The sequence below is a fragment of the Anabrus simplex genome, chromosome 1, assembly GCF_040414725.1.
Source record: "Anabrus simplex isolate iqAnaSimp1 chromosome 1, ASM4041472v1, whole genome shotgun sequence".
NCBI lineage: Eukaryota > Metazoa > Arthropoda > Insecta > Orthoptera > Tettigoniidae > Anabrus > Anabrus simplex.
Genome location: NC_090265.1, coordinates 245,679,774 through 245,704,589, shown reverse-complemented (window position 1 = coordinate 245,704,589; position 24,816 = coordinate 245,679,774). Strand labels below are relative to the sequence as shown.

At 39.1% G+C, this 24,816-nt stretch overlaps 1 protein-coding gene across 1 annotated transcript in view; it reads left to right on the top strand.

Moving 5' to 3' along the window:
- Positions 1-24,816, top strand: part of LOC136862482 (testis-expressed protein 2) — a 483,604-nt gene that overhangs the window by 88,642 nt on the left and 370,146 nt on the right. The gene's annotated exons all lie outside the window — the stretch shown is intronic.

Below are 24,816 nucleotides of genomic sequence, written 5' to 3'. Positions count from 1 at the left end.
TTGAGAAAATAATGAATATGAAATGAATGATGATGAATGAAACTGGGTTAGGAAGTGGAAAGAATCGGCTGTTGTTTATGAATAGGAACTGTTCCGACATTTGCTTGGGAGTGCAAAAGGGAAGCCACCAAAAAAAAAAAAAAACATTCTCAGGACAGCTGACAGTGGGGTTCGAACCCACTCGCCTGCCGAGTGCAGAGCTTGGCTCCATAGACGTAGCATGTTAATATGCACAGTTACTCCGCTCGGTGATACTGTTACTGAAATATAATGTAAGACTGTTGATCCCAGACCTGGTATTCTAAAAATCATTTACATTTGGGGAAGAAATAATTTATCTGAGGAAAGGTTAACAATTCTGCATGAGATTCATCATTACTACTATGTCTCGCACTTTCTTGTAGTTCAGTATCACCACACATATATATTCTTCATCTTCATTTTCAAAATATAGCTCTCCAGAACCACTATTTATGAGGAAACATTCAATTTCTTCGTCAACTAGAGATGAATGTATACTTCAAGACGCCATGATGGCTACACAGCGGGAAAGATGTTCCACCCCAACAAAGCTGAAATAACACCAGATCACTTTCAAAACATCTGCAATGGAGTGGTATATCTGCCGTACAGAACTTCTTTGAGCATTTCCACGGGATCTCAAAACATGACACTATATCGCGTTCATTTGTGAGATCGGTGAAATACACACTGCACCAAAACATATATATACGGGTTTGGCAGACGAGGCACAGCATTCAGTAACGTATAGTACAGTTTGGCAGTTAAAGCTGTTTGAACCTTCTCCATTCTTCCTCAACATGCTTTCTCTCATCTTTCGGAAGTTGAGTTTTAATCTTTTTCTTATATAACTCTTGGATTTCTCTATCTTATAGTTTCCAGCATTTGATTCTTGCCTCTCTTTTTTCCCTCCCACATTTACCCTTTCTGAATTTCATCAATGTTTCCACCAATAGTCTGTGGTCACTGTTCAGATTAATGCTTGGGATCACCTTCACTTTTGTCAAGCATCTTCTTCTTTCTTTCTTTCTTTCTTTCTTTCTTTCTTTCTTTCTTTCTTTCTTTCTTTCTTATTATATAATCAATTATGGATTTATGTTGCAAGTTCCAACTGTATCTGATAAACTTGTGACTATCTCTTTTCTTATGCCATCTGTTACCAATGATCCATCCATTTTTCAGACCTGTTCCTAATAATATCTCCCCTTCATCATTTCTGTGATCTTCTCCATGGCTTTCTATAACTGTTTCATATCCTCCTCTATCATTCCCACCTCTAGCATTAAAGTCTCCTATAATCACAGTCTTGTTAGATGTTACAGCATCCACCAGTTTAGTGATAAACTCTTCCTTTTCATCTATTTCACAACCTATTTGAGGGGCGTAAACCTGGATTATATAAAGGATATTTCCTATCATTAACTGAACTTTAATTATTCTTTTGCAAATATAATCCACATTGAGTACTCTGTTGGCCAGTTCTTTAGTCATTATTCTTGTGACACCATTTCTTCTTTTGTCTCTTCCTGACCACCACACTTTATACCCCCTCTCCAGGCCCTTAGTACCATTCCCTTTGTTTCTTATTTCTCTTAGTCCCATTATCAGTATGTTTCTCTCTGGCATTATCCATGTGATTTCCTCAATTCTTGCATCCTTTTCTAAGGATACGACATTAATAGTCCCAGTTCTTATATTTTTCTTTGAACAGATTTGTCTATCATTGAGGCCGTTTTGCCCGTCATACCTGACAGATCTGCACAAAGGCTTTGCCACTTTTGATACTGGTTTTATATTCGATCCGAGGCTCATTTGATTGTTGAAAGCAATGTTAATACACTACCACTGGCTTGCGAGGCCTATCATGGATCTTTGCATTAATATTTTGTTATGCACTAGCTGCTTGGTGCCTGACATGACTTGCATTTCCTCATGTCATTAAGTTTTATGGTTTACCTGCCAATACCTAATTAATGTAATTAATTACAGAAAATTTTGTGGTAGCAGGTAGGTACCTGGATCGGATGAATTAAGTGTTGAGATGATCAAAGCACTGCAGGAGGTTGGACAACAGTGGATGTATAGGGTACTAAATAGAATCTGGAAAGAGAATGGAATACCCAATGACTGGAAGCAAGGATTCATCATCCCATTGTTGAAACAAAGGTGATAGGAAGAAATGTACCAACCACAGAGGTATAACTCTGTTGCCACATAGCCTCAGAATCTATGAATCCATCCTTGAGAGCAGGATTAGAAAATATGTTGAACCTACACTTGAGGAGGAACAACATAGATTTAGACCTCATAGATCAACTATAGACCTCATTTTTGCCACCAGAATGCTCTGTGAGAAGTATTGGGAGAAAGGAAAAACACTTTTAACTGTTTTTTTTGGACATCAAGAAAGCATATGATCATGTACCACGCAGGCATATATGGGAATGTTTGAGGCATAAGAAAGTGTCCAGTGACATAGCACGAGTACAACGATTATATGATGAAACCAAGTGTTGTATTCAGGTCCAGGATGAAAGTCAGGTTTTCAAAATGAAGAGTGGAGTCCAGGAAGGAAGTTGTCTTTCACCACTTCTCTTCATAATCAAGTTATAAAAGCAGTTAAAAGAAAGGTTCCAACAACTAATGCCCTGGTTTTTGCTGATGATGTAATGGTATGGGGTGAGACAGAAGCGGAAGTACAAACTAGACTAGATCTCTGGCATGAAGCTTTCACAACCTTAGGTCTCAAAAATCAGCAAAACAAAGACGGTTAAGTAGACCAAATGTATCCACAAAATGTCACTGTAATATTTGTCCCAAATGGAACATAATAATTGCTTTTACACCAATAAAATGAAAAATCTGTGTAAATTAAGAAATACTGTCGTTAGTAGAGCAATATCTAGAGAAATATGTATACGTACTTACGGGCCGTAGACAGGACTCCTTTATGTTGTATTCTGCTGCTCGTGCCGTCTTCTGTTTCTTTCTTGAGGTCCAGGGCTTGCACCGATGAATGGAAGTGCTATATCTGTGAATTGTCATTATCTTTGTCCATATGACAAGCGCGGGCAGTTCAAACAGAAAAATAGCATGATCCTTGGACCAATAAAGATATCATTTAATGAATGAGTTAGAAGAACTGGTTCCAATTCTCAGGCAACAAGCTGAAAATTTAGTCCCGTTGAACACACGTAAAAAACATGCCTGGTAGACCTCAGAATGTGACAAAATTCATGAAGAAAGACATTAGGCATGGTTAAAATTTCAAACACACAAAACAGAAGAAAGTGCAACCAACCTCAAAAATATCAGGAAAAAGTTTACACAAATTATCAGGCAAACCAAGAGACAATCACAGAAAGATCTAATCAACTCAATAGAGGAAAACTACCACAAAACCAATTCCAGAGACTTTTACAAAATGTTTGGAAGACAAGTACAAAAATTTGCCCCTCCCACATTAATGCTGAAAAGTGAGGATGGAAGAATGACACATAATGACAAGGAAAATGCCGAAATCATGGCAAAAGCATTCATTAAAGTTTTGAATTGTGAAGAACCCCAGGAACTTTTAGCAATTAATACAGACACGTCCATCAAAACCCCACCGGAACTATAAACCCTCCAACAATCCAAGAGGTGGAAACAGCACTCAAAGAGTTGAAAAATTATAAGGCATGCAGAGAAGAGCAAATTTACAGAGGTATCTCTCTTAGACTGCACATACATGATTTTCTCCAGAATCCTGTACAGGAGGATCAGAGATCAACTAGAGGAAGAATTAGGTGAATACCAAGGAGGCTTCAGACCTTGGAGAAGCTGTGCAGAACAAATCATCACTTTAAAATTAGTCATAGCATATTACAAGAAGCAAAGCAAACCTCTTGCAATAACCTTCGTGGAGTTTAAAAAAGCTTACAACTGTATCCATAGACCTTCAATGTTGAAAATTTTAAGAAATTTTGGCCTCCATCCAAAATTAATCAAATTGATTGAACTCACCTTAACCAACACTAAATCAAAAGTCAAGTTCAGAGGGGAATTCTCTGAGCCATTCATCATAAAAACAGGCTTAAGACAATGAGATTGCTTGTCACCACTGCTGTTCAACTATGCCTTGGAATATATAATGAGGGAATGGTACAAGAGTAACCCAAAGAACATCCGAATTGGAAGACCCAAAGACAACATAAGTTTAAATTGCCTAGGTTTTGCCAATGACCTTGCTCTCTTGTCCAACAATATTCAGGAAACCAGACAAGTTATATCACTACAGGAAATAGCACAGAAAATTGGTCTTGGAATATCTTTTGAAAAGACAGTAATCATGTTTACTGACCCACCACTCAAACAAAATTGCCATAGGAAACCAAGAAATAAAAATTGTAGATAAATTTAAATATCTGGGAGAAATCATAACATATAACCTCAATGAAAAGCCAGCATGGCATAACAGAATAAATGAACTGACCAGAGCACAATATGTTACCAAGAATATCTACAACAAAAAGGGCCTGTCAATAGCAACAAAATTAAAACATTACAAAATAGATACTCAACCAGAAATAACATACGCAAGCGAAAGCATCTTCAAAACAACTAACACTGCACAAATAGACAAAATACTCAAGATAGAGAGAAGAATCATTAGAACGTGCATCAACAAATTATACCAAAAAGATGGACACTGGAGAGTAGTTTCTAATGAAACAGTCTACAAAGAAATAGAACCAGTAATGAGCACAGTCAGGAAGAAACGCGTTTCATTTTTTGGACATCTAATCAGGACACCAGAGAACAGGATCATCAGGAGAATAATAGAAAAATTATGGAATAGTAAGTGCAGCATTACGTGGATTACAGAAATCAAGGAAGATATGGATGAACTACAAATTACAGTGGAAGACCTAAGAAACAAAACCGACAAAATCAAGAAACTCACAGACTGCAAATCAGAATCAATAAACAGACAATAGGAAGGGTGATTTCCAATGAAGAAAGAAGGATAAGATCGGAGAGAATGAAGAAGTACTGGGCTGACAGGAAACTGAAAAATTCTTTGTATAAAGTTGGCTAGAGTGGTCCAATGAAGGCTATAAAATATGGCGGCGGAATGAGTTAGGGCACAAAACGAATGAGCATCATGAAGAAAACGACACCTAATTAATTCAAACAACTTCAGTGAGCAAAGGCATCACACACGAAACAAAACACATACGGAAGCACTGTGACGTAGCAGAAAATATAGTTTTAAGGTAGTAAAGTATGTATCCATATTATTCCCTGTAAGTAAAATATTTCGTACTATTTTTTAATTTACCGCAAATTTTACACTTTATTTGAGTAAAATGAATTATTATATTCCATTTGGGACAAATATTACAGTGACATATCGTGGATACCTTTCGTCTACATAACCAACGAAGGCAGTTGGCTTGGTGATGAGTAGAAACTCTCCAACTGTTCATCTAAGAATTGGAGATGAGGAGATGGATATTGTAGACAACTTCCAGTATTTAGGTAGTGTTCTGTCATCAGACAATACCATACATCAAGAGATTAGCAACAGAATACAGAAAGCTTCCAAATTCTATCATGCTGTATGTCAAATATGGTCTGGAATCAGCAACACTTACTGGACCAACAGACAGATCTGCACAAAGGCTTTGTCACTTTTGATACTGGTTTTATATTCGATCTGAGGCTCATTTGATTGTTGAAAGCAATGTTAATACACTACCACTGGCTTGCGAGGCCTATCATGGATCTTTGCATTAATATTTTTTTATGCAGTAGCCACTTGGTGCCTGTCATGACATGCGTTTCCTCATGTCAGTAAGTTTTATGGTTTACCTGCCAATACCTAATTAATGTAATTAATTACAGTAAATTTGTGGTAGCAGGTAGGAACCTGGATCAGATGAATTAAGTGTTGAGATGATCAAAGCACTGCAGGAGGTTGGACAACAGTGGATGTATAGGGTACTAAATAGAATCTGGAAAGAGAATGGAATACCCAGTGACTGGAAGCAAGGATTCATCATCCCATTGTTGAAAAAAAGTTATAGGAATCAAAGCACTGCGGGAGGTTGGACAACAGTGGATGTATAGGGTACTAAATAGAATCTGGAAAGAGAATGGAATACCCAGTGACTAGAAGCAAGGATTCATCATCCCATTGTTGAAAAAAAGTGATAGGAAGAAATGTACCAACTACGGAGGTATAACTCTGCTGTCACATGGCCTCAAAATCTACGAATCCATCCTTGAGCGCAGGATTAGAAAATATGTTGAACCTACACTTGAGGAGGAACAACATAGATTTAGATCTCATAGATCAACTATAGACCTCATTTTTGCCACCAGAATGCTCTATGAGAAGTATTCAGGCAACAGAAATGGAGTTCCTCCGTTCTTGTCTACAAAAAACAAAAATGGATAAAATAAAGAATGTGGATATCCGACAACAGCTTGGATTGGAAAGAAGCTTGCTGGAGACTCTAGAAGTGAAGAGATTGCAATGGTATGGTCACATGAAAAGAATGGACCCTCACAGGACTCCTTGAACATACTTTGACCACAATGTTCCTAGGAAGAGACCAAGAGGAAGAAATCAAGATGTTTGGGAAAAACAGATATTGAAGGACCTTGAAATTAGATATGTGAACTGGCGTGGCATAAATGAGCAGCATCTGTGGATGGATAGGACAAACTGGAGGAGGCTCATACACAACTGCATCTGGCTTGCTAGAGCGAAGAAATGATGATGATGATGATGATGATTAGGTAGAAACCCTCTTCAGAACACCTGGTAAGGGTCCCAGCTCAGGTTTACGAGTGAAGACCTCAACGGTATCTACGGCGGAGAAAGTGGACTTAGGTATGGTGAGATGGCATAAGAGGTAGCCCTGGACTTGGGGATAAATACAAGTACAATCTAAAGAGATCAATAACTTCGGGCAGAAGGGGCTCTTGAGGAGGGCTGATGGTGCCTTGGTGGAGGTAATACAACAAAAGTCCATCTAGCAGTGCCTGCACTCCTTGTTAAGGGCAGCTGCAAAAGGCGGCTGTTTCGCCATGTTAGGGGTGGCCTGTAAGAATCCCGCAGTAGTTATAAAATGCCTTTGGGTGTAGAATCCATGGAAAAGAAGGACATTGCTATGTTGGGATTGAGTGAAACCAAGTGGAAAGGAAAGGGACAGAAGAGATTGAGGGAGGTTTTTCAGTTCTTTTGGAGTGGAGGTGCAAATTGTACTAATGGAATGGGTTTTATTGTGATGGAAGATCTTGTGCAGTACATAGAGAAGGTCTACCAGGTAAATGACAGAATCATGAAAAGGAGACCTGGCTTGGAGGTTGGAGTGCAAATTTTATCCAAGTATATGCACCTCAGACAGGTAATGTCAAAGACATCTAGAGGAGTTCTTGGAGGAACTGGAGAGGTGCATTGAAGATAAAGAAGTGGTGATAACGGGAGACATAAATGCCTATATAGGAACAGACAGGCAAGGCAAAGAAGAAATAATTGGTCCTTTTGGTTACGGAAATAAAAATACAGAAGGAGAGCTACTACTAGATTTTTGTGAGAGGAATTTATTAATAGTAGGCAACATGGTTCAGAAAGAACAGCCAAAAAATAACTAAATATGGAAGGGGATAAAGGAGAGAAAATCAATGATTGATCTGATTTTAGTTGAGAGAGAGAAATGCAGGCTATTAGAGGATGTGACAGCTGTGTCAAGAGAAGATTTTGAAGTCAAGAGAAGATTTTGAAGGAGACCATAAAATTGTAGGAGCTAAATCAAGACTTGGTAAAATAGTGAAATTAAAAGAAACAAGAGAAATAAAAGTAAAGGTGTGAAAATTAAAGGAAAAGGGAGCATAAGAGAAGTTCCAAGAACAACTGAAAAAACTAAAGGAGAGGTTGGCAGTGTTGAAAAGGAATGGGCTAAGTTCAAACAAGAAATGGTGAAATGTGCTGAAGTTACATGTCGTAGAGTATCGCTCTCACTCACTCACTAACTAACTCTCACTCCAAGTTACTCCTCTCCTTATATACCTGCTCTGGGCCTTCCAGAACAGTCCGGATGCTAGATGTATCCAGGAACCTCGCGAGATAGAAGACTCCAGATTAATAGTCGATTAATTTCCGTCGTCTTCTGCTGTGGGACCGCGGACGGAGGCGAGAGGGCCGGCCTAGCACCAAGTGTTGCTCGTGATTTGCGCGCTTGAGCGTAAGGAGGTTGGGGCCGATACGATCACTCCCCCGGCGCGTAGCGAGTTGGCATGGCGGACGCTATAACCATTACAATATTGAAAAGGTATATGGCAGGTGCCACAGCAACTCGTCTGGGATACATTGATAAAAAGGAAAGCTTCATAGTCCGTATTGATAGTTCAAGCACACAAGTATGAGGGATGAGTTCTCCACCTAATCAATTATTTTACATAGTGTCAATATTATTTACATAAAAGGACAGTACCGATTTCGACCTATAAATAGGTCATCTTCAGCTGTTGAAGAACCTGCTTAATAGTGACTGTATAGAATAAATACTGCTAAAATTAAAATTAAACAAGAATGCCATTAAAATAAACATGAATGCCACTATTCTAAAAAATACTTAGGTTAAGATATATACATATGGTACAGTTTTGGGGGTTGGAGGACTTTTTTCCTGGCTGCATGATTTCTACACATTTCAAAAATTACCGAGCTCGATAGCTGTAGTCGCTTAAGTACGGCCAGTATCCAGTATTCGGGAGATAGTAGGTTCGAATCCCATGGTCGGCAGCCCTGAAGATGGTTTTCCGTGGTTTCCCATTTTCACACCAGGCAAATGCTGGGGCTGTACCTTAATTAAGGCCACGGCCGCTTCCTTCCCACTCTTAGCCCTTTCCTGTCCCATCATCGCCATAAGACCTATCTGTGTCGGTGCGACGTGAAGCAACTAGCAAAAAAAAAATTCAAAAATTATATTTGCTGAGGTTGGATACAATTCTAAGAGTTTATCAAGAATCAGTGACATTCTAGTGTCAAGTTCGAATATCTATGTTAAATGTTCGAACTTGACACCAGAATGTCAGTGATCCTTGATAAACTCTTAGACCGAGCTCGATAGCTGCATGTCGTGACCCTAAGGGATATACAACAGGCTGAGGACTTGGGTTCGGAGTTCTGGGAGCGTATAGTCAGATTGGCAAAGTTTAAACACTAATTATATTCTACACCCAGGATATTCACACATCAATATATACAATAATACATACAATATAAAATCTCTGACACCATTTACTCTCAATCCCTTCTCAACTTCAGATCTATGAGAATGTCTTTAAGTCTTGTTCCTAGCGCACACAAGAATACTTATAATGCATATATTTACTGTTGAATACTTAACTACGGAGTATAGCTGATTCTTGTACAGCTGACGTCTTCACTCTTCTCTTCTTGTCTTCTTCTCTTCTGCGTAGGTATCCCTGGAACTCGTTAATCTTCGCGGCGACGTGAATTATCCCAATTACAATTAAGCTGCTAGTCTATAAGCTGATATTCCAACACCTACTTTGACAATCGGTGTGGAGAATCTTTGTGATTGTTCAGCAACAAGTCACACTCAGTTCAAGAGCCTGATATCCCTGTATCTTACTATCACTTTACTACGTACTGCGGCTCAATGCTAGTCTTACCAACACTCTAATAGTTCTCCCCAGTTAATTATTCACTTCTCTGTGCGATACTGCTTATCGTCGAAACGTCTTCTTCCAGTGCCGTGAGTCAAAAAGCCCTCTCCGAGGGATCACAGTCAAAAAGCCCTGTTGTTGACAAGTTACCAAGTCTTATAGTTTCTTCTATTCTTTCTCGAATAATCCTACTGATTCATATACCACCACCACAAGTCACTAGTTCACGTCACAACTGCACTGTTCTCCGATTGGTTGTTGCGCGCGGAACCACCCTGTCACGTTGCATTACACACATTGTTCTAGAACATTTGGAAGCTGTTTCTACGTCTCTTACACGTGACTCTGTATATTTCTAACCCAAAAGAAGTGCGCATTTGACTTACACAATGTTCCACAATATTGAGACACAAAGCTCTTGGCATACGATCTCCCAAAGCAACATCGAATATTCTAAATCCTTCTTTGAAATATTCTGTTATTTCTCTTATTATTATTACTGTCATTTATGAATTGTGAGTTATGAATATACACAAACTCTCCTATCATTTCCCTTCATATATACATGCGCACATATGCCTGCTACTTTTAAATCACAGGCTTTCTACCCTGGAGTTCGCGGATTCGAATCCCATACGAACCCTTTCGCTCTCTCGTTAATACGCGGAAGGCGCGTCGTGAGCCGCCGTTCACGACACCTCCCCCGCCTGGGAAGAAGTGCTTTGCGTCCTCTTGACGCAAACACTTCTGTCAGACACTCGTGTTTGCTTACAGTTTCCCTGGATGTGGAATGTCTCCCCTGTGTGGCATTATTATCTTTAAACTCTACCTTTCTCTTTATATCTCAAGCTACTGGGTGTTTGTACTGTTGCTGTGTCTTCAATTGCAACTACATTGACTTCTGAATCATGTATACTGGCGCGACTACTCGCTAACCTTGGTCTCTCAAAATGGACCACTAAGTCATCATCTGATGACCTCTCTTTAACCCTATTCTCATTAATGATTTTCTGCTTAAAGCAAATTCGAGTACAGCAAGCAGTAGCATGATCCCAGTGCTTTTTCTTAAAAACTCCCGAAAAGCAAGGACAACACTTGCAACATGTTAACAAAAGTACTAGAGCCACAATAGCCATTATCGTCCACACTATGATTTTATACACATTGATATCAGCATGCAATTGCTTTGTATACAACTCTTTTTCCTTTTCCAATATTAAATTTTCCACATCTTCAATTTTTACTCCTGAATGTTTAACATCGTCTATATGTGTTAGTAGACTGTGTAGTGGTACCTCTTTTAACTCAGGTAAGTCATTTAGTTTTATATCACTATTAAGATATTCACAACATTCATATTCTAATAAAATGTCAGGAATTATATCCTTCGTATAAGTTGTGTTAACACTACCTGTGGACCGTATCTTACTATCTGGTCCGTAAATTGTACAAGGTTGATACATTGTAATTATACCCACATTTACTAAATTTACATTATGTGTTTCCTCACAAACTACTGTTATCCTTGTAAGTGATGGAGTCAAATATAAATATTTATTGTCACTTACAGGTAACCATACAAGCTGACTAACTTTGATTATGTTTTTATTACACTCACTTGGCATTATTGTTGTCCCTTTCAATAAAGTTAAAATGCAGTCTTTCTGTCCATGTACCAATTTTAACACAATACTAGATGTACACACTCTGTGAATGTCATCTACTTGTTTGCAGTCTTTCACTTGTTCTTTACTTAAATATGCATATAACTGCTGCTCTGAATCAATAAAAACAAAGTCTTTTTCTACCCTGATATGAACATATTCTTTTACAATATTTACATTATCATGATTTGCATTATCATCACTGTCTTTCATTAGCGTAGGGAAAGGAATTATCTTATATAATCGAAAGTTTTTCTTGTCACTTAGAGGCATTTCAATTACATACACCAACATATTCTTATTTATGAATGCATTTACAGTTGCAATCCTGTAAATTAAATAATCTCGAGCCATATCCAACTCTAAAGGGAGGGTCATCCCTTGTGGAAACTGATCTTGGGATTTCCTATAAGCTTTTAAAATCTCAGAAGGGCTCAAAATTTGCATATTAATAATCCCTAATTGTGCATACATTATTCCATCTGATATTACCTTATATTGATCATACACTTGTGAAATGAGGTCCTCTACCTCTATCAAATGTCGGTTAATGGCAATCTCAATATCTAATTGAGTGAACTCGCGTTTTAATAGACTTGTTTCATTTCCCAAAAACTCTTTTATCTGTTCTAAATTCATGTTTAATTTTAGCTCATTAGCTGTTACATCATATAAAGTATTGTTCAATGATTGTAATGTAGATCGTGTGACCGTAAGTTGTTCCTTCGCAAGTTTAAGTGTTGAAAGCTGTTCTTTCTCTAATTCTGAAATTTTATTCTGGTACATCTCAGCATCATCGCTATCCAGCGTCCCGAACAATGTTTTCGATAATGTGCCTATAAAATTAAATAAACCTCTTTTTTCACGTTTCACTGTATTCTTAGTAAATTGTTTCAAAGTGTCCCTTAATTCCTGTACTCTCTGTAAACGATTAATCTCCATCTGCACTTCGTGTTGGCAGGTAAAATTCAATTCACTCTGTAATTGATAACATAACACTTGTGTTTTCTGTATGTTCTTCCTAATTACTGTGTATGCCTCTGCTAATTTACTTAAATTGACATAAGTGATCAATCTCCATTCTGTAGTAGACAATTGTACGTTTCCCTCATCTTTAAAATATATCCCTGGGGTTTTCTCATACGGAGTTATCTGAAAATCTATCCCATTTCCAACTACTTTTCCCTGAAAGTATACTACAAGCACTACATAAATTATCCAATACATCTTGAATGTAGTGTGTGTCTTCTTGTTTCCTTACGGGTGACCTGCAAAGAAAAGTCTCTGTTGTACTGTACTGTAGGAGTACTACATTTATGCAAAAATTTGCAATTACATATGTTTCAAACACTTTTTAATAATTCATAGTAACTCATTTCTAATGCAAGTTATGTTCATCATGTCATGTGGTATGCACATGGTATCACCCTAATGAATGTTTCCCGTGTTGGGGTTCGTATCCCGTATGTGGTTTTGTTAAGTGTAGCCACCACCATATTTCGTATAGCTCTCCCAATTTGTGTACCCCTGTTTAGTTATTAGATCATTTTTACTTCCGTATATGCAACTACTGAAGGACACTTTCGCTCAAGGTTCATTAGACTCACTTTTCTGTTATCTGTAGCGGCCTGGCTGCCGTGTTTCTAACAGTGTCCCTTGCTAAGTGCTTTGTTATCTGATGAGTGCCGTGAAGTAAGCTTGAGCTGGTCAAGTCCAAACATCCCTTCGCTCTACTCAACACTGTATTATTATTATTATTATTATTATTATTATTATTATTATTATTATTATTATTATTATTATACTTTTCACTTTTAGTTAAACTGGATCTCTCTGTTCACGTTGTCGCATGCACATATTATATCAATATATCTCCTCGTTTATCTCTAACGTCACTCTATAAGATCGGACTCTCGGTTCGAATCCCGATGTGTGAGATGACAACTAGGTTAGGCTCTCACGGACCATAACCTTTCTGAAGGGTTTCACGATAACACACAATGTGTTCCGCTCCACCAATGATTTCTTAGCCCCTGGGTAATCTAGGTTTGAATCTCTAAAAAACTTCTCATGAAATTTAGGACGTGATTTGGCAGGATATTTCAAACTAATCCTACCAGCAATCATCGATACTTCCAAAGCGCCGTCGGAGTAAGGAGAAGTGTCATCTTACCGCGGCCTAAATCGGGGCGATCTTCCATCCTGTGGTCTGTGCTTCGACCCTCTACACATAAAGTTTTAGGCGGTTTTTGTGTATTTTGATTAGCTTACCTTTCTTGTTGATTTTCAACAAGCAGTTTACACCATCAATTCGCTCTATTTCGTAAGGTCCTCTGTATGGTGGTTCAAATTTTGATGACCTCCCTCGTCTCAAGGTTTCATCTCTTAATAATACCTTATCGCCTACCTGAAAATCTATTTCCCGTTGTTTTCTGTCATAATTTTGTTTCTCCCGCTCCTTGCTCTGAATCAGAGTTTTGCGTGCGATCTCATGGTTTTCCTGTAATCTACGGGTTAGGCCTTCGATTACATTCTGATACTCATTATAAGTAGGCTCTGGTTTTCTCTGCAAAATTCCCGGTATATTAGCCTTTCGCCCGAATATCAATTCATATGGTGTGAACCCTGTGTTACTGTGTTTAGAAGTGTTATACACAAAAGTAGCTGTTGGTAGATAATCATCCCAGTCATTCTGTTCTTTACATACATAATGACGCAAATATTCTATGATCACGCGGTGTGATCGCTCAATACTCCCGTTTGATTGCGGCCTGAATGCCGTTGTATGGATCTTTTCGATTCTCAAAATTTTACATAATCTCTTAAAAGTTTGACTCATGAAATTACTTCCCATGTCTGTTAGAATTTTACTTGGAATCCCGAATATGGCAATTACATTCATTACTAGTGTTTTTGCTACCGTCTCAGCTTCTTGATTGACCATTGGACTGGCAATTAAATATTTTGACAGCTGGTCTTGACAGGTAAGTATATATTTGTGTTGTCTCTCTGTAACCGGCAGGGGTCCTTCGACATCGATTGCTACCTTCTCAAATACTTGACTCGGTGTGTCTGTTAAAATCATGGGCATTCTAACCTCTGGACCCGTAATTTTGTTTTTCTGACACGAAGGACAAGAGCGTACAAATGTTTCTACATCTTTCTTCATATTTGGCCACCGTATAACATCTTTAATACGTGCTAGTGTTCTTGTGATCCCTTGGTGTCCGCCTACAAGGGACGTATGGGCATCACGCAATATTGCTAACTTTTCCTCTTCAGTTAAGTCTTTTCGCTCTTTAACAGGTGTTTCGCCTTCATCTTCGGACTCACTCTCCTCTGCTATTGCGTCCTCGGAGTTGGAGTCTTTGATCCGTACCTCTTTTCCTGACCTCTCTGCTTTCGCGTCCACGAGATCATTTCGCTCCTTATCTACTCTTTCGGTTTCACCTGTTTCACTTATCCTTTGGGGAGTAGTTCCCTCTGAACTCACCACTTGTACCGTTCTTTCAGGCACAGCGGGAATTCTACTCAATGCATCAGCATTCTTATTTGTTTTGCCCGTCTTGTACACTATCGTGAAATCATATTCGGCTAACTTTAATCTGAATTTTATTAACCTGGATGATGGGTCTTGCACATTAAATACCCACTTCAGTGGCTTGTGATCTGTTACTACTGTGAAGTGTTTCCCGAATAAGTATGGCCTGAAATACTTTACACCCCATACAATTGCAAGTAATTCTTTCTCTGTGACTGAGTAGTTTCTCTCCGCTTTATTCAGAGTTCTGCTTGCATATGCCACTGGTAAATCTTTCCCTAATTCTCCCTGTGATAATATAGCGCCTAAGGCTTCGCCACTTGCATCCGTAGTGAGAATGAATGGCTTCTCAAAATCTGGGTACTGTAATATGGGTTTCTCCGTTAACTTCTGCTTCAAAATATTGAAAGCTGCCTCCTGCTTGTCTGTCCATACATAAGGGACGTTATTCTTCAGGAGTTCATACAGAGGTTTTGCGATTTTACTGTATTCAGGAATAAATCTCCGATAGTACCCGCTTAAGCCTAGAAATCCTTTCAGTTGTTTTGTGGTTTGAGGCCTAGGAAAATTCTTTACCGCCTCAATCTTTCGCTCATCTGGTTGCACTCCATGCTCGGTAATGATATGACCTAGGAATGCTACCTCTGTTCGCAAAAATTCGCACTTATGTGGCTGTAATTTTAGCCTGTGTTCCCTGAGTCTTTGAAATACTTCTCGTAGTCTCTGATTATGGTCTTCTATGGAACTAGCATAGACCAAAATGTCGTCCATATAAATGAGACATTTAACACCATTTAGGCCCGACATGGCGGTTGTCATGAGCCTCATAAAAGTACTCGGCGAATCCTTCAATCCCATGGGCAAACGTAAATACTCGTAATGTTTCCCTAAAGCTGAGAATGCCGTCTTCTCACGGTCCTCTGGCCTTATTAACACCTGATGATACCCTGACGCCAAATCCATGGTAGAAAAGTACCGTGCTTTCCCTAAAGCATCTAAGAGCTCTGATATGAGAGGTATTGGGAATACTGTCCCTATTGTCACCTTGTTTAAAGCACGAAAATCAATGCACACCCTGTATTTCTGTTTCCCTGAAGTGTCCAATTTCTTGGGGACGAGAAGTAATGGCGCTGACCATGCACTTTTACTAGGTACGATTATTTCATTCGCCAACATGTCGTCAATTTGCCTTTGAATTTCCTCCTTTTGAGCCTCAGGTAACCTGTAAGGTCTCACGTTAATTGGAGGTTGGTCTTCCCTGACTCTAATCTCGTGTTGTAACAGATCGGTGTACGTTAGTTTATCCCCTTCTAAATGAAAAATATCATTATATGCTGCACAGATAGCATACAACTCTTCTCGGTCTTTAGGTGCCAAATGGTCGACCCTTAATTGTTCTATCACTCTCTGTTCTCGAGATTTCGTGTTTCCCTGTTCTACTTGTGTTACCTGGTTCACTCTCTTTCGTTCGATACATTCTGAGATTGTCATAGGTTCAAGCTCTTGTATAGGGAATATGGGGCTTTCGAAGTTTACTTCGGTTTCCCTCGTATTAAGCACACTCACTATTGCCTTGTGATTGCGTGCCTTCGTTAAGCAACTCGCTATGTATACTCCTGGCAAAATTTCCTTTTTGTCAATCACCCCTTCTGCTACTTTTTTGTCCGTTCTCACTTCAATAATCGTCTCTGTTCTAGGCTTGAGACAGATTGTGTGGAGCTGAGCAGTTTTCATCGTTATGTGATGTTGCTCACCCTTTAATATGACATAACCTTCTCTGAAATTTATTATACTATCTTTGAGTATGTTTCTGCCTAAAATCCCGTCATACTTGAGTTGTATGTCATCATCCACTATATGAAAATCTGCGTTTGACTCCCCTATTGGAAGTCGTACGGTGCCCTTGGTTCGGATTCTCTCTGAATCTACGTCCTTTAATTCAACGGCAGGCTCCCTAGCGATCATGGCTTCCCTTGGCACTACCTGTCTCTTTATAAGGGATACTTCACTCCCAGTATCTAATAAGAATCGAAGCAGGTTCCCCTGACCTCGTATTCCAATTTCGACTGTGCCTTCTAATGCACTCAAATTATCCCGGTTGGTGACACTTATTTGGCATATTTCATGTACACTTAAACCCATTGGGTACCTTCGATCGAAAATTTCTACATATCCATCCCTGTAATTAATTATACTCTGTTGTAAAAGGTCTCTCCCTATGAGGCCATCTGACGAAAGTCGAAATTCATCTCCGACAACATGAAATTCAGGGGAAGAATCCCCTATGTGCAGTATAACACATCCCCGAGTGCGTGAAGTCTTCCCAGTTACGCCTGAAAGCTCTACTACCGGTTTACGATAGTGAATCTCTTTCTTTGGTATACTCTTTTCCCGGATTAGGCTAATGTCAGCCCCTGTATCTATCAAAAATTTGAAAGGTCTATCCCGTTCTTTAGCGTGCACGAGTATCGAACCTGATCTATCATGTTCCCTTCGTGATTGATCCCTTTCTGTAGTGGACTGGTTTCTACTAATCTGTCGCGGGGAATTGCGCGACTTATCTGCGCATTTCTGAGTTGCGCTCCTACATGGGCCTTTACTTCGCTGGGACTCATCCTTAGGCCCGTTGTGGTGGTCCCTGTTTAGTTTAAATCTTTATTATGAAGACTCTTTCCTTTCGCATACTGTTTCGGCCCGTCTACGTACTGTTTATCCCTTTCATGTCCCCTTCTCGCGTACTCACGAGGTTTGGATTTTGCACTATTCTCTTTTTGGTCTTTGAACCAACAGACTCTTTGTAAATGACCCTTTCGTCCGCAAATGAAACATTTTCTTTCCCTGAGTTGCTTTGGCCTTTCGCGACAATGGGACTGTTTGTGTCCCGTCCTGCCACAATTATAACATCGGATTATTGCACAAATGTGTATTTCTCGTGACTTATCCTCATCTTTTTCCCTAGTTTTCTTTCTACAGTCTTTTTCTATATGGCCTACCTTCTGACAATATTGGCAGGTAGGTGGACCTTTCTTGGTGGCTTTCTGTTTTCTACAGTCCCTAGCTATATGCCCCTCACAATTACAATTATAGCATATCACTCTAATGTTCGCCCTCTTATTTGTTAATTTACGGGGTGTTTGCCCGGTCATTCGCGGTGTCTGTCTGTTTGAGTATGTGTATGCTTTCACTCTCATTTCGGCTGGTTTCCTTATCTGACCCATGAGCTGTTGCTTAGCCTGAGCGGAAACTATCGCTGTTTCCTCTTCTGTGGCAATGTTGACCGCCTGTTCTAATGTTCGTGCGTCCCGGCTCTTAATGAGAGATTGTATTCTCTCGTCTCTGATACCCTGTACAAAGCTAGCCTTTACTAACTTACGTACCGCCCGAACTTGGTATTCTCTGGCAACTAATGGTTCACCCTGGACCATTGCGTTCCGGAGTTCGGTTCCCATGCGGTCAACTCGATGGGCCCACTCTGCGATACTTTCATTCTTACCTTGTCTGGCGGCAAACAACTGACATGCATAGAAGTCTACAGTTCGTCTCTCGGAATAGTATTCGTGTAAAGCTCCCTTTATATCGTTCCACGTTTCAATATCGGCCCTCACAAGTAGTTTGCTACGCGCATCTTTCGTGATTTTAGTGAGTATTAATTTGTCAAATAGTTCGCGCTCTTCTGGCTTAACTAACCCTATTGCCATTTCAACATTTTCACAAAATTCTTGCAATCTTTCTTTGTGTAAGCCATCAAATTCAGCCCCTATGAGTTTTAAAGCCTCTGTTACTGTTAAAAAGCGGCCATGCAGCACTCCGCTTGCATCATGCATTACTTCTGCATTACTAGGGGTAGGACTCGCATTTCTATCTGAACCCTCCATTATGAGTTGGCTTTTGACTCACCCTCTCTGGTTAATCACTTGACTCCGAGCTGGATTGACTGTTCCCGAATAACTGCTACTGTCTGCTTTCTGCCTCCAAGCGACTCGAACAACTTGAATTCCTTTCCCGTTGCCTTCCTCTTAATGTACCTGAAACAGTGATCAAATACAATTACAAACTTATTCACCTTTATTCCCGATCACTAAGCAGCGCTTAAAGTGATCGTAATTATACTTATATATTCACTGCAAATTAACACCCGAATTTTCTATTAATTTCCCGTAAATTAATTGTTACCCCTCATCTGCACACCAAATATTTTAAGTCCACCTGTCGTGACCCTAAGGGATATACAACAGGCTGAGGACTTGGGTTCGGAGTTCTGGGAGCGTATAGTCAGATTGGCAAAGTTTAAACACTAATTATATTCTACACCCAGGATATTCACACATCAATATATACAATAATACATACAATATAAAATCTCTGACACCATTTACTCTCAATCCCTTCTCAACTTCAGATCTATGAGAATGTCTTTAAGTCTTGTTCCTAGCACACACAAGAATACTTATAATGCATATATTTACTGTTGAATACTTAACTACGGAGTATAGCTGATTCTTGTACAGCTGACGTCTTCACTCTTCTCTTCTTGTCTTCTTCTCTTCTGCGTAGGTATCCCTGGAACTCGTTAATCTTCGCGGCGACGTGAATTATCCCAATTACAATTAAGCTGCTAGTCTATAAGCTGATATTCCAACACCTACTTTGACAATCGGTGTGGAGAATCTTTGTGATTGTTCAGCAACAAGTCACACTCAGTTCAAGAGCCTGATATCCCTGTATCTTACTATCACTTTACTACGTACTGCGGCTCAATGCTAGTCTTACCAACACTCTAATAGTTCTCCCCAGTTAATTATTCACTTCTCTGTGCGATACTGCTTATCGTCGAAACGTCTCCTTCCAGTGCCGTGAGTCAAAAAGCCCTCTCCGAGGGATCACAGTCAAAAAGCCCTGTTGTTGACAAGTTACCAAGTCTTATAGTTTCTTCTATTCTTTCTCGAATAATCCTACTGATTCATATACCACCACCACAAGTCACTAGTTCACGTCACAACTGCACTGTTCTCCGATTGGTTGTTGCGCGCGGAACCACCCTGTCACGTTGCATTACACACATTGTTCTAGAACATTTGGAAGCTGTTTCTACGTCTCTTACACGTGACTCTGTATATTTCTAACCCAAAAGAAGTGCGCATTTGACTTGCACAATGTTCCACAATATTGAGACACAAAGCTCTTGGCATACGATCTCCCAAAGCAACATCGAATATTCTAAATCCTTCTTTGAAATATTCTGTTATTTCTCTTATTATTATTACTGTCATTTATGAATTGTGAGTTATGAATATACACAAACTCTCCTATCATTTCCCTTTATATATACATGCGCACATATGCCTGCTACTTTTAAATCACAGGCTTTCTACCCTGGAGTTCGCGGATTCGAATCCCATTCGAACCCTTTCGCTCTCTCGTTAATACGCGGAAGGCGCGTCGTGAGCCGCCGTTCACGACATGCAGTCGCTTAAGTGCGGCCGGTATCCAGTATTCGGAAGATAGGGGGGTTCGAGCCCCACTGTCAGCAGTCCTGAAGATGGTTTTCCATGGTTTCCCATTTTCACACCAGGGAAATGCTGGGCCTGTACCTTAATTAAGGCCATGGACGCTTCCTTCCCATTCCTAACCCTTTCCTGTCCCATCGTCGCCATAAGACCTATCTGTGTCGGTGCGACGTAAAGCAAAAAAAAAACACTCTTAGAATCGTAATCTGCGCCATGATAAAAATGTAGTGAATACTGTGGGAGGAACCATTGCACTCAGGAGACTAATCATTGCTTCCTACGTATCTGTTCTTTTCTCAGATATTTCTGTTGGTTTCTGCATCTTTGGCCAGTGCAAGACTTGTTTCCTTAACCATTCTGGGCTGTTCCATCATAAGCTAAGATCCTTAAATTTCCTGGGTTCAGCTCCTCATGAAATTAAATTTGCAGGATTCTTCTTGCTGCTGAACTGACTCCAATTACTCACATTTTTCTTTTCATTAATTTGATTCACCCTGTTCGCAACAAATGTCTTCTGCCATGAAGTGAAGAAGCAAGCCAAGATAAGGTTGTGCTTGAGTCAGACCAAAATCTAACATTGTGAAATTGCCTCTTTAATGCCTGTTATATCTTCTGATACAATTCTGCAAGTAAGAGAGCACCACAGAGTTCTAGTCTTGGCAGCAATAACTTCGTTAAGGGAGCTACTCTTGATTGTGAGCTTAGTAGTTTGACATTCATATTTCCTTCCATGTCCATGGTTTGAAGTTATAAGCAAGCACTGACATCTGGAAATCAGTGCAATTAAAATCTGTCACTCCTTCCATACTGGTGATCAGTCAACCTTGGTGCCATTTATATCATAGTTGCTAACTGTTCATGAATGTTTGATGAAGAAATCCTTAAATCGTGTGGTAGAGGTACATCCCAGTCTGTTCCAGCTGACCAAATTTGTTGCATAGATGTTTTACAGGTGACAATTATGGGGCCTAAAGGTCCTATACGATCATATATTGAAGCAGTCCTCCTCAACACACTACTTTTATTTACAATGTTGTCTGGTTTAGGCTGAATATCAAACAATAATTTGTCACTGGGTTTCATAAAACTCCTAACATTTTTGTAACTTCCTTGTCATTGAAATTCAGTGGGACATTTGTGTCGACGTCTTCTGGTGGGATATTTTGTAATAATGTTGGGTGATTGGATGTCCATTCCTTAGATGAAATCCACTGCTCCTCATCATTGCTATTAAATCTTTCTATAATCTTAAAACTTCATTTAAATAACTTGTTCCAGAAATTATTTCCTCAACATAAAAATCATTGTTGGCTGTCCTGTCTGCTTCAGGATACTTAAGTCAATTTTCCTAGGCATCTTGTAGCTAAGGATGGTGCCCATGCTGTTCTATATGTAACGGTGTTCAATTCGTACTCTTGGACTGGTTTGTTTGGATCTCTTCTCTACACAGTTTGTTGGAGGTGTCGGTCTTCAGGATGTATCCAAATGTCTCCATGCATTTTCTCAATGTCAGTCTTAGATGCAATTCTGTACTGTTGGAATCCTTGAATTATTGAGTACAGATCATCCTGCACAGTTGCTCCAACCATTAATAAATCATAACTCCATTGTTCCTCCATTCTGAGGCATTAAAACCAACCCTTAACTTCATTGTTGAACTGGTCTCCTTTATGACACCAGGTAAATGGTGGGGATGTGTCATCAGGAAATACTTCATCCTTTTTGTCGACTAGTGACATATGACCCAACACTTCATATTGTTGCGAGAATTCCTTCTACTTTTCCTTCATCTCTGGCTGGTAGTTTAATTTCCGTTCTTATCTAATAAATTTGGATTTCAGAATGATTGATGAATCTGTTTCACTAGTAGTCTGATTTGTTACTGACCATTCAGTAGACATCTTGTGTTTTGTAGGAAGTGGTTTGCACAAGCTTTCTCCTCCTGAGTAAGTGTTCTACTTGAAATATCATCTACAGCCTAGAATCACTTCATTAGGTGATGTAATATGTATGTATCTATGAATGAATTGAGCGTGACTTGTATGTTTGCTACAGTGAACATATCATCGATGGATTTTCCTGGCAAGTATGTAGCCTAACTGTGTGTTCTGGAAAACTGGCAATCCCTTACATTCAAACTCCCCTTCTAAAATAAGATCATTGAGGAGGTCGACATCAGCAGGCTTGTTCAAATCTTCATTGGCAAGTTCTACACAAAAGGGGAAGGTCCATTTAGAATTGTCGATATGTACAGTAGACATTTGATTAGTAACTTGTGGTAGAACCAGACACATTATTTTAGTTTTATAGGTATTATGTATGGAGCTTAATTGCCATTGAACAGTGTGGGTGACTGTTTGTTACATTACTGATATTTGATTCCTCGTCTGATAATGAGTTGAACCTAACCTTCTAACTTGGCTTTCTGAGATGAAATTAGATTGCGAACCACTCTCAAGAAGAATCTGACATGATTGCTGATCACCTGCATTGTCCTTGACCTTCACCTTAGCTGTTCCTTACAGTACACACGGTATGCCGTATGTCTCCTTAAATGTATGGTATAACCCCTTGTGTATTGTCCACTTTGAGTAATTCCTGACTGCGATGCCACATACTCTACATCAGCTGGATCTGCATTGTTTAACCATGTGATCATTACTAAGACAATGCATACATAATTTATAGCATTTAATCATTTCATCCCTTGTAGGATTCTGTGAAGCTTTACATTCTGGAGACTGGTGGACAGCATGGGAATTACTACAATAGCACATTGATTTTTGACACTGACAAACGATTGTCACTGGCTCTTAGACTTGCGCTGTTGTTTTCATACTTCTGGTCATTAATTCTTATCTTTCCTTGTGAGCTTTCTAAAGCGGTGCATTCATGTTCTAAAAAATTAATACCGTTGCTGCAAAGTTATTGATGGATCCGAACTAATGCGCCAGTTACATTCGGCTTTGTTCATTGAAATGTGAAAGAAGCTAACAGCATTGCAATATCTGTCCTCCATTTGACCGCGTTCAGATTCATTAGTAAGACCTTGAACTGTTTCCATTTCTTCTTGAATTTCATTATACTTCACCCACTGAGCCTCTGGCAAATTTAATCTAACTTCTAAGTGAGCATGTAAGGGGTTATCCTCATAACTAGCAATTAAATTTTCTACTCTGGTAAACACAGGTTTTGTAGCTGCCTGAAGTCTAACAAGTTGCTTAACCTTATCTTCAGCCATGTTAAATTTCAAATGATTATGTTTACTTCAAGACTGGTCATTTATTTTAGGAAGGAAACTACCTGTCTTACCTCACTGAACTCTGTTGTGTATTGGAATTGTTACATATCGCACCATCACCATTCAATATTATGACACATAGATTAGTCACATGAGTAGGCCTATAATTTCCTACATCCTTGTTCATATATCACAGGTACTGCAGAATGTATAATTACTTAACACCTCATTATTCACTATTCAAACTTAAGGAGCTCCGTGGAATATTCACACTTTTTAAAGATTTATTTCTGACCTCATCACATTGAATGTGACTACATGTGGTTAACATTTCAATGTCATATCCATTCACTATGATTATTTTATGGAAACATGTTCGTTTAGTGCCACTGTTATAATGTATTCCTGTGTTTTCGTTGCGATTCATTACTGTGGTGAACTGTGTAAAACCTATGAGTATGGCCTTATCTGCCTCTTTGAGGTCTAAAATGAAGCTGACATCTTGGCTGGCATCTTGAATTTATTGAATCAATCAATATCAGTCAATCAATATTGATCTGCATTTAGGGCAGTCACCCAGGTGGCAGATTCCCTATCTGTTGTTTTTCTAGCCGTTTCTTAAATGATTTCAAAGACATTGGAAATCTATTGAACATCTCCCTTGGAATGAATAACAACATAATGCATACAAATATTATCAACCTACAAACACAAAAATAACAATACCAACACAATAATATAAAATGTCCTTCGTGAATACCTTTCTTGTATACATTTATTTGCCACATTGTGGAAGTACTCCAGGTTATTATTTCTATTTCTAGCTTTACATGAAACAAATCCTGTCAAATTTTTCACTGTAATTGCTAGTATCTTTGTGTATTGCTGCATATACTTTCTGAAGATTAAACTAATGCAAGTTTTGCCTCTGGCCCTCCTGTAAAACAGTTTATATCTGGCTCTCCAGTTTGTCACACTTAGCCCACATAATTACTTTTTTTTAAATGATAGGATATTATTATGATTGGGGCAATTTTCCAGTTATTTTACTCTTACTACCAAATTTTTGTCAGGCTGCTCCTGATGTGGAAAACAGCTGCTTCTAAAAGCAGGTTTACCATCTTGTCATTGCATTTTTACCTTTTCTCCAATTCT